This window comes from Capsicum annuum, chromosome 2 (genome assembly GCF_002878395.1).
Source record: "Capsicum annuum cultivar UCD-10X-F1 chromosome 2, UCD10Xv1.1, whole genome shotgun sequence".
NCBI lineage: Eukaryota > Viridiplantae > Streptophyta > Magnoliopsida > Solanales > Solanaceae > Capsicum > Capsicum annuum.
In genome coordinates this window covers 111,680,539-111,692,873 of record NC_061112.1, presented here as the reverse complement: position 1 = coordinate 111,692,873, position 12,335 = coordinate 111,680,539, and the positions used below count along the sequence as shown (strand labels likewise).

General features: G+C 30.5%; 1 pseudogene; it reads right to left on the bottom strand.

The window, feature by feature from the left end:
• Window positions 1-1,649: 1,649 nt before the first annotated feature.
• LOC107857975 lies at window positions 1,650-2,574 on the bottom strand (annotated as a pseudogene).
• Between the last annotated feature and the right edge of the window lie 9,761 nt (window positions 2,575-12,335).

Sequence of the window (12,335 nt, the reverse complement as noted above, 5' to 3'; positions counted from 1 at the left end):
TAATTATATGACGTGTTTATTTTTTTCGTGACAGAGACTGCGAAATTTTTGTTGCTAGATATGCAGAATACATAAGCGAAGGAATGTCAGTCCCATCAGTTGATTTTGAAGTGGCATACCATCGTATGCGATATGCATCTCTTCTTAGAAATTATGGTCTTCGGAAAGCAAAAAGGGGGTTATGTCAGTGAGAATGAAGACCCTCCAAGACCAAGGCCAACAAAACACTCAATTCCTGATGAAATGACCATTGTTAGAATTGGGGAGGAGGACAGTATATTATGGATTACAAAATGTTTACTAATATGGATTTTGTCAGGAATGTTGCATTTTCAACAACTTTAGATATTTTCTTATTACAATTTTATTTTAACAGTTTTTTAAGCAATGCTTATGAATTAATGATAAAAATTTCTTTGCTTATTATTATTTTGTGTACATGATTTGTCGTTCTATATTTATTCGTGAACTAATCTACATATACATATGTATACTAAATGATACTGATTACCAAATGCTTACAAAACACGTTCCTTTTATACAAATAACATAGCATTTATGTTTATATTTTTATTCTTGTAAATATGTACGACTACGTATACTTATACAAATTCTATACCGATGATGTCATATGTCTATTATACTTTTGTTGCATTATTAACATATTGTATTGTTTATTATGTGTATAATTGTTATCTTATGTTTATAAAGAACAAATCAAATTGACTTCTTGAATGAGCGTATATGTAGTAATATACACAACACTCTATTCTACAAAACATATTTCTTCGTTCCAATATATAACAACTTAGTATATTTTCTTTTTTCTTCTTGAGTGTGTGTATATATCAACATATACATATTTTTTATACCTTCATTCTTATGCCTAAATATAATTTTTAGAATGCATTTACATGTCAACTACACTGCATTTAGTCTTAATAATCTTATAAATGTCGGAATGTTCATAGAATTTTATTCAATACCACTCACTATAATTTTAGGCCTCAAATCATTCATACATAACATGTCTATAAAGATTTTTTTGTGTTCATACTTTTGAGTTATTCATTTTACACACAAAAAAATGATTCCATGTATATCTACTCATATACATACAATATTTTGTCACCTGTAGTAAATTCCTATATAATCACTATAAACTCATAATTTACATATACATCTTATAAGCTTTTAACATATATACAGTCTTATAAGCTACATACATTTAGCTATGATTTGTTTGTCATTAATAAGACATATTTATCAACAAATAAAAATATATACACAAAAAATATGAGCAAAAAATGGCAAACTAAATCTGATCATTGATGTCTTTAACTCAGCAAACAAATACTTAACTTACTTTTTACTATTTTGAATGTTAAAATTTCAAACTAAATTTGATAATTGATGTGATTAACTCAGCAAACAAATCTTTACAAATAAATAAAAACACTTAATACCAGAAATCAAATACACAAAAAAAATTGAGCGAAAAATTGATCAAAATCAAACATAAACTGAACAAAACTCTTAATTATTTCAATGTTAAAATAGTAAACAAAAACTGTTTACTGACTTCATTTCTAAAAAATGAAAAATGATAATCGAGTGATTAATCTTCAAGAGTCAACAAAAACTAAAAATTAATCCTCTTTTGGGAAGAAATTGCAGGAACGCCTATTGTGTCCTTCATGTCCGCAACGTCTGCAACGATTTGTGCTTGAGAAAGTGTTTCGCTAGATTTTTTATTTTGCCCTTTCTTCGGCCTTCCTGGAAGTCTTTTGAATATCGGCGGCAATACTTCTTCCTCAGCTACACTATTAGGAACATTCCAGTCTGTCCTATCTGGCATCGGAATGATTGAAACTTCATAAGTTTTCACCAAACTAGCATATTTATAGTATTCAGAACAATATGGATCAAATTCCTTTACATGTTTAGACTTCAATACAGCAATAGTGTGAGCACAAGGTATTTGATCTATTTGGAACCTCCCACAGTTGTATGACTCACTTTCAAGGTCGACAGTGTATCTTCGTCCAGATTCATAAACTGAATATACATACGGTGAGGACGCCTTAACCTGAAGAGAATAAAAAATACATACATTGAACTTTATCTGTAATTTTTATTTCATTTTGAAAAAAAAACAATGTTTACTGTGATTCTAACAATATGTATAACTGAATGGTAAAAACTCACAAAAATTGATACATACCGTCATCCTTAATGCTTTCAAATATTGAGAGTTAAGATTTCATCAAATCTATGACCCCAAGTAGTACTTGTATATGAAGCTATCTCACTGTTTTTACAATTTCAAGATCCAAATAACATTCTCACCTCTTCTAAGAATCCATATATTGACAATTTTCTGGCCTCCACTAAACACCCATTAATACACTCAGCAATATTCGAAGTCATCATCCAACCTCTGTTTACCGGTGAATGACACCTACTCCACTTTTTATATTCAGCTTTTTGTAGATATTTTTTCACTCTCGGATCAGTTTTTTCAATATTTGCCATTAGGTAGTCAAAATTCTCTTTTCGATAAGCCTTGGCCATTGAATAATACAAATCACTAATACTTTCTTTGCTTTTTCGAAAAACCACAAACATTTTTCAAAGATTCCAAATACATGCAAGGTGTGGGACATTTGGATATACAACACTAACCGCTTTGATGATACTTTCTTTACGATCAGAGACAACACACATGTTGTCACATTCTCCAAAAACAGCTTTGAATTGGTTGAAAAACCATGACCATGAGCTATCATTTTTCGTATCCACAATTTCGTACACAAGTGGTAAAATGCATCCTAATTTACGTATAAACTATATTACTATTGATAAGTTGTCAAAACTAATTTGTTATACAACAACATATATTTTACAATGAAATACAAAGTCGAAACAAATACAAATGAAAAATACCATACCTGCACCGTCGAGTGTACTTGCTGACAGGAAAGTCCCTTGATATGGTGCACTTAAATGCGCACCATCAAAAACTATAACGAGTCTACAAAACTCAAAACCCCTTATCATTGGATGCAATGCTATAAAAAGATACATAAACCGATTATCCCAAGAATTTTGCATTGCAATGTGTAAATTTGGATAGACGTTATTCAACATATACATGTATCTCGGCATCTGTCTATACCCATCAGCTGGACTACCTCTAAGCATCGCTATGGCATGCTCCTTTGCATGCCATGCCTTCATATAGTTTATATCAACACCACATACAACTTTTATTTCTTCCATGATGTCTCCCGATGTGTACTTTCTTATATGGTTAACTAATTTAGGAGCCGCGAATTCACACACAAAATCACTAGTCACCATAATATTCTTCAGAACCCTATCACTCAAATGACATGAAAGTTCTGGATTAAATCTCCTGATGATGAAAACATTTATTTTTCTTATAGCTAGATGCTTCCAACATCCATTCACAATCCTCATTATGACATCGGAGGAAATAGTTGCAATATGCAGTAACATATACTATAATAAGTTTCTGTGTATGTTCATAACATTTCAATATTACTAATCACAGAAACTATAACAAAATCAAAAAAAAAAATATACAACACAGTTAACTTTTTATGGATATAAAACACTTTTATATATCACAGGACAAAATAACATTGATTTTATTCCACAATTACAAAAGATATATTTTTTATAAGTCATCAGTTAAAATTTAAAAAATGGTTATGCATATAAACTCTCTCAAATATTTATACCAAAAAAACATATACATAAGAAATATTATGTATATGTTAGACCTTAAACATTACATTAACTTCTTGCCTTCTGCACATTCTTTTTTCGATTGTCCTGGTACTACAACACCACATCAACATAAACAAACAATATAGAATGTTTACGTAAACTTACAATCAATCACTTCATGCGACAAAAAATTGCAATTAATTTTCCATTTCAGTTCATAACAATTTCAAACCATAAAAAATTTACAACATAACTAACATAATATAATCTATACAGTTTACCAAAAAATATTTCTAACACAACAAAATAAATGTATTACTTTTTTTTATCTGAACGTTTATCTCTTGAATTGAATTTATGTGTCACAACATACTTTGACATCACAGAAACAAGTGTCTTTTTATCCTTATACATTTGCTTCACCTTCACATCAATACTCTTGTTATCATAAATAAGATTATCAACCTCAAATTTTGGAATATACAATGCATATTGATTATGCATCTCTAAAACTGTTAGAGCCATAGAGTCTGATTCAACACCCTTCATGCAAACAACAGCTCCTATATCTCTATCAAATTGTATCTCATGGGAAGACCTATCAATTGTTGGTATGCACAACGGATACATCAACAATGCTGGTTGTGCTTTCTTCAACTCGACATACAACTGTACTCTATTGTCATTACGGATATGAATAGGTGAAGCATTGCCGTCGACTACATAATGTACATTAATATTTTTTTCGCACTTCATCAATGTTTAATTCCGTAGCAATTGAAGAAATCAACTTCAAGTAACTTATTAATTCCGCAACAACTATTCCTTCATTTTTATAATTTACATATTTTGTTTCTGTTCTCCACTTACCAGTGTACCTCAAAAGGATAGCAATATTAATCTTCATGAAGTTGAATTTTAATTTTTTCCTTCAAAACTATCAACATAAACAGTGATTGGACTTTTTTTGTGTGTGTGAATTTCGTGTTATTTGTTTTCTTGAAATCGAAGAAAAAAGATTTTCTTCAACAGGATCAACAAAATTAGTGATTTTTTTCTGTATATGTGAATTTCGTATGAGCTTTTTTTAATGTATTTGACTAATTCAAAATTTCAAAATTAGCAGTTGTTACATAATTTAAGAAAGGCATTAATCTACTAAATTAATTTGTTGACTTAAAAGCGTGCTGAAAGGAAGAAATCCGTTATTTTCTTTTTCTACGCTAAAAAAATTATCAGATATACAAAGGATTATATGTATATTAATCATAACTTATGTATATTAAAAAGGGAGAAAGAGTAAAGATTTAAAAAAAAAAAAAAAAGTGGGATAGGGTGTAATTAGTTATAAAAGGGTTGATATTTGTGTAATTTATACTTATTTTAAAGCAGTCATAACTGCCAACATCAGTGAACTACAAAAAAATAATTTTAAATACAATTACAACTGTCAATATTTATACAAAAAAATACTATAGAGATTTAATATTAGATATTTCTTGACTCAAGTGTGCAGCTTTGGACCTTGTTTTCATTTATTTTTTTCTCATTTTTTGTAGTTGCTTGGAGGTCATAGCTTTTTTTCCTCTCCATTTCACATTAATTTTTGATGTATATTCAAGATTTTCAGTCACAATTGCTGAAAACTTGGCACTTTTGAATCTCTCACTAGACTTTTCAAATCGCTCAAATGAAAAAAGTGTTAACATTTATAGAAATTATAGTAAATAAAATTTAAATAGTAAATGAAGTAGGAAACGTACATTAAGAATTGTGCATTCACTTTGTGTGTAAAGTACTCCCATTTTAATTATTCTTGGTCTGCCAGCATCCTAAAGAAGAAAGAAAAGAAGATATCAAATAGAAGATAAGCATAAGTAGTTTACAACACACATATTATACAAAATACCTTTTCTATAGAATCCTTTGGTCTACCCGTTCCAGTTGTGCCTCTCCCTTTTTCTACAGTAGGTGCTGCGATGGATGATGAACTTAGACCTACACCAGCTGATGAACCTGGGCCAGGACATGCACTTAGGACCGCACCAGCTGATGAACTTGGACAGCGTTTTTTTTATTGTGACCCTTGTTTGACAAGTGTTACATGACATTTCAATCCCTCTCTTTGACAGCTTTTTAATTTTCTTTCTAATTTTACCTTTTTCTTTCTTCCTATTCTTTCTAGGCCTACCTGGTAACTTTCTAACAGAAGATGCCATAACAGAGATATTCTATGATTCTGACCACATCTTCATATTCAAAATTGATTGAATGAAGTAGTTGTATGTGTTCATATAAGTTTCTTTATTATATTAGTAAGAGATGTAGTTTACTGATTTTAATTTTTTATTGTGAAGAGCAGCCACTGCTTGAGGACATGGTGTATCCTTCAATATCTATGCTCTACAATTATAATAGTGTCTAGGAAGATCCAACATATGTCAATATCCTCTATTAAGCACCTCATACCCTACAGAATTCCATTCTATTTGGCATTTCATAAACCTTACTTGCTATATTATCGTTTAGTACTTTCATATCCATTAGAGAAATGTCATTGATCCAGATTTTACAAAAAAATCTTCATTTGTTTGATTCTTTATATTATTTTTACCCTTATCTCTTCTAATATTGTAATTATTGTTCTGTTCCTTAATCCTAATATTCAGGCATTAAAACATTCTATTATGTTATTGTCAATATTATCATACTTTATGCCGAAACTAAAGTAAACCTCGCTTTATCTCTCTGGATTTAAATACATCAACTTATTTTGTATTTGATTTTCACCCAACATCTATAACTAATGTTGTCCCTAATTCCAGCCTCAAAAATAGATTTTGTACATATTCAAAAATACTTTTTCTTCTCAATACTTCTACATATCAAAATTTTTAATCAATTTGCAAGGACATGCCTTGAATATATTCTATGTTCAGTATTTGATAAATATCCAATTACAGCAATTTCTAATTCCTATAAGAAAAACAGAAACAGTTACATCAATTTCTAATCCCTATAAAAAAAAACTAAAACAGTTAGGGAAAATAACATATAGTTTGTCAAAATATATAATTGTATAAAGTGCATCAAAATTAAATCAATTCATACCTTTGAAATATTTTTTACCACTGTCAAATTTGTCTCATCTCTCAACTGAAGATCTTCTTTTACAATCGTGATAAACCAACTTCAAGTGAACTTATTTTCAATCTCAATCACTGTCCATGTCAATGGCAGCATTTGATTGCTATCATCTTTACATACAACAACTAGTAATTGTTCTTTTGACACATTTTTTAAAAAACATTCATCCAAAACGATGCACTTCCAACAACCAGCTAGAAAGGGCTTTTTCATTGCATCAAAACACATGCAGAAGCCTTGAAATATTTTTCTACCATCTTCAAACATTTCATCATGAAGCTTCACTACATATGTACTACCTGAATTTGATCTTAACAACTCATCTCTATAATTTAAAATTTTCTCAAATTTTAGATTATAATCGCCCACCAGTTCTGCAATCACCTTCTTTTTAGCTTTTCTACACAATATTCTTCCTACATGTCGATGCAGTTCCTTCTTAATAAGCAGCTAAAACTCGAAAATCTTTTTGTCTGGTTGTTCTTTTATTCTCTCATTGAAGTGGCTGGCTAAGAACTTGGTATCACAAAAATTTATTTCTATTGGTAGGATCACACTCATGAACTGGATTATAGGTCCTCACAACAAAGTTCAAGGACTTAGAATTAATACTAGCATAAAGAAGTCATGGACAACCAGTTGTACACCTAACCCTTACCCTTGTAAGTTCAGTAACATATTTTATAATTGAAACATGTTCAACAATAATATATTTAGTAATAGCAGCTCTAAATTCATTAGCATTTTCAAAAACAAGTAGTAATTCTCGCACAACTTTCTGATAGTCTGGACTATACACAACTCTATTAACTTTTTTCTTTCTTCTAGCCTTATCTCTATGTTCAACATATTCAACTTCATTTTCTTAATCAGTTGCATGTTTTGAATCAGTTTCAAAATTGAAAGCTTCATTTGATGGTAAAAAGGTTCATCACCAACTCACTTACCTTCCAAACTATTTTATCACCATCTTAAATTCATCAGAGTCAAAATCTGGTCCATTTCTTTCAAATCCTAACTTAACATGTTTAGGAATAACTGATCTCTTTCCCCTTTTTTTCTCTTTCTTTTCCTTTTTTCTTCCATAAGACCTCTTAAATCTTTATCCACATATCCATCTATATCACTCCCAATATCTACACCTCCATCAATAGATTTTATATTTGAACCTACAACAGATTTAACTTTACTAGTGTATCTCCTAACATGTGAAAATTCATCAGTTATAGGAAGGACATGAGCAGTAGAAGAATTAGTAGGAGCAGCAGTAGAACTAGTAGGAGAAACATTAGAAGGTGTGGTTGATGCAGAATGATGAATAATAAAAGAAGAGACATGAGCTACATGAGGACTAGTAGAACCAGCTACAGGAAAAGAGACATGAGCAGTATAAGAAGCAACATGAACATCAAGAGGAGGGATAGCAGGGGGAGGAAAACTATGAGCAGTAGGTTGGACAAAAGAAGAAAGAGAACTATGAGCAGTAGGTTGGACAAAAGGAGGGGCATCTTCACTATTTTTAGATGCCCTGTCAACACTCTCAATGTTATTTTTTCTGTCTTATCAAAAGACATACAACTTTCTCCCTTCACATGCCCTTTCCCGTCACTTTCATATTTTCATAAAGGTGGGGTCAACATAGGGTCAGCAATCATGCGATGCACAAAAGCTTTCAAAATATTTCTATTACATGATTTCTGTAAAATTTCAAATGTGTCCTTGTCTGACCTAATTTCTATTAAACTACAACACTTAAGCAGTCTAACATATAGTAAGTATTGTCCAGAATTATATCTAAATACTTTACAAAATTTTTAAATTCAAAATAAGACAGCCTATCCACATCAATATTTAAAAATTCAGTGATTTGTCCGCCAACATATCTTTTTTTCTTTTTTCTCCTTCACTTTACTTGTATTATGCAATTCACCATGGTAAATTTTTAAAGTGATCATTTGAAAATTCATTTTAAAAATAGAAAATCATTGACCACAAAAACATAATAAAGATAAAAGTCTCACAGTACACTAATAAAAATTATAGAACTTATGCAACAATTACAAGTCTCATAGGTCATATTATTACATATTGAATCATACACACAAGCTACAACACATTAATTTTGAAGATACATTAACGACGGCAAAAAATTCTAACTCAAAAATCCTAATTCAAATCACAATTAAGAATTGGTAATATGAAACAATTATAAGCCTCACAGGTCATATTATTACATATTGAAGAATATAAACAAACTACAATACATAAATTTTGAAGATAAATTAAAGACGGCAAAAATTCCTAACTCAAAAATCCTAGTTCAAATCACAAGTAAAAATTCATAATATGAAATAATTATGAGTGTCACGAGTTTATTATCTCATGCTGAAGCATATAAATAAACTAAAATAAATTAAAGACGACAAAAAATCCTAACTCAAAAATTCTAGATCAAATTTAGGAACGAAAATAGAGACGGGGGTAACCTTTTAATTAAAAATCAATAGCTTCTAGATTGTAACCCCTAGTATGTAACCCCTAGCTCGTAACCCCTACCTTGAAATCAACTTGTAACAATCAATTGAATTCAACTCTTAACTTGAAATGAATAGAGATAAATGATTTTTTATTTTAAAAAATGAAAAACACAACAACATTAAGTGTTAATCTCTTCTATCGGGTTGAAATTTGCTAATAAATTTGGAAAGAAAAAAAAGATAAAGTTTTCCTTTTGTTCATCGATTGATGATCTTCACATGGGATTTTCCTTTGTCGATTCATATTTATTCGAATGAATCGGATAGGGTGAAATAATTGAATTGTGTCGGGTTAGAATTGGGTAATTTAATTGGGTCGGGTTGAAACTGGGTAATTTAAGGATCCGTTAATTTAATAAAAAAAATTAAATTAAACACGTGGCATCACCACAGGGCGAGTGGAGTACACTCCAATCATTAAATTTTGGACATGAGTGTCGCAAGGAGGTATTAAATTCACTTTTATATAGTATAGGTGTGTAATAGGTCACATTAATAGTTTGAATGCGTCTTAGACTTCTCGTGTATAGTTGGGTGAAAACGATGACTTTTTCCCATCCCTAATAAAACATTTATAACCTCAATCCACATCATATACATGACACAAAAACACTTGTCATATTTGGCATTGCGTCTTGAATCATTGGTAAATTCTTAAGTAGCAAATATCAGTTGTGGTGGAATGGTTGGAATCTCTCCACCCTTGATAAGATATCTCAAATTCTTCCAACTTTAATACAACAAAAGAGTTTTTGCTTGGTATTTTGCTACATCCTCGCCTTGGTAGATGCTAGCTTTTTTTTTTCTCCATTTAGTGTTAGGTATCCGCATTAGAATTTGACTAATTTGAATTTGCGCCGAATAGGGCTCATCGGAAAAAGCGTTGTCTACTAAAAAATTTTCCATACCCAAGTCTCTAACTCAAGACCTCTAATTAAGGAAGGAGCAACCAAATCCGCTGCACCACATTCTTCGATGGTATTTGCTTAATTTGTTAACTAAGGTAGATGCTACAATTGAACAACCATTATTTGCTTAGTTTGTTAACTTAGACTCGAAAGAACATTAAAAAAATTATATAAAAAAATTTCAAATATTTTATATAAAAATTTATAATTCTTAAATATTATATATATAATTAATGTGATACAGTTATTTTTCAAGATCAAATCTACATTTTTGGAGGATTTTTTTTTTTCGGGTTTAATTTGATTTGTTTGATAATTTTTCGTGTATCCTTTTTTGGTTCGTGTAAATTAACAATTAAACTAATTGATAATTGGGTTTAGCGACTCACCAAAGCTATTGATTCAGTTGTCGAGTTGATCTCCTTTTTTAACGGGTGAAAAATAATCTCACATATTTATTAAATTATAATTTTAGTTTTCAATATATAAAGTATTCTAGAGAAAAATGAATCAACTGGCCATGAAAAAGTGAAGGAATTGTTATTCAAATCTAAATTATAGTTGATTGCTTTCTCATCTGGCCATCTCATATATAATCATGATATGTGAAATGAAGTTGAAATTTTGTTTGGAAATACAATTTGGAGTTTTTTAATTGTATTTTTTTTTTTTTTTGATAAATATGAAAATCTCTATAAACTGTAAAAACTATCAAATATTTCTCAATTGTGGTATCATATTATCAAATGAGCAAATCATAGTTTATAAATGCTAAAACACTGCATTAATAAATTGTATATCTGAAAGTTCCTTTTATAAATTGTTAGAGTTGTCATCGAGTTTGGTTGATCCGGTCAAAAAATTTCGCGGTGTGCCCCATGTTTGTAATTTTTAATGGAATCTATGGTGGTAGTGTATGGACCTTTATGTTTTTGGGCATAGAACTTATTTGTACGTACATACTATATAAGTGCAATTAGTGGGTCGGTTTTGGATATTCAGAAATTACGCCTTGCTCCACATTGTACTCCTCCCTTTTGATAGTAAAATTCTTCTACTTTTGTCCGTGATTTTTCCCGCTAGGATTTTCATGTAAATTTGTGTGTTCTTGTCTTTTGTTTTTGCTTGTGGTTTGCTTTATTTTGTCCGATACATAACATAAATAAATTAGGTAACTTGATCGCACTACGCGCAGTCATAAAAAGTTATATCAAACGAATAAACTAATCTTTCGTAGTAATATTTTAATGTAAAACGTATTTTTAGTTTTCAAATACCAATAGATCGAGATTCAAATTTGAATTCCATTTTACATTCACAAATCACACAATTTGATATTTTCATTGTTTGACTAATTCAAGCGAACAATGATTTTGGAGATTTTCTAAACAAATTGCATGAGCACATTTAATGGCCTTACGAAATTCAAAAAGATGAAATAAATTACATCAATTTTTTTTTTCTAAAGTGCGATCACTAAGACCTATCAATATACTGGTTTGGGAGTATATCATGTTCTATGGGCTCATTTATTTGCACTTAGAGTTCTGAATCTGAATGGTTCAGACTTCAGACCATTAAGTGCATTTATTTTTTATTGAGATTTTAGCTCTAAATAAGTCTTAATCATTCAGATCTAGAATCAAGTCTTAATAGGTCAGAAGGGGTATTCTGGTATTGGATAATATTCACTGTCACTCTATTCATAATCATCAATCACCACCTCTGCCACCACCCATCTTTGTCAACCACCACCCACCACCACCAACCATTACCACCATCACAACAACCATCGACAACAAATATCGCTACCAGTCACTATTGTTAACCGCTACCACACCTACTACCTCTATTATTCTAATTATATTTATCGCCACCACCGCCGTCAACAATACCACCTTCATCAACCACTACCGGCAAATTCGTACTATCGACCAACTCATCTGTCACTACTAGCACCACCGTCAACTACCACTAATACATCACA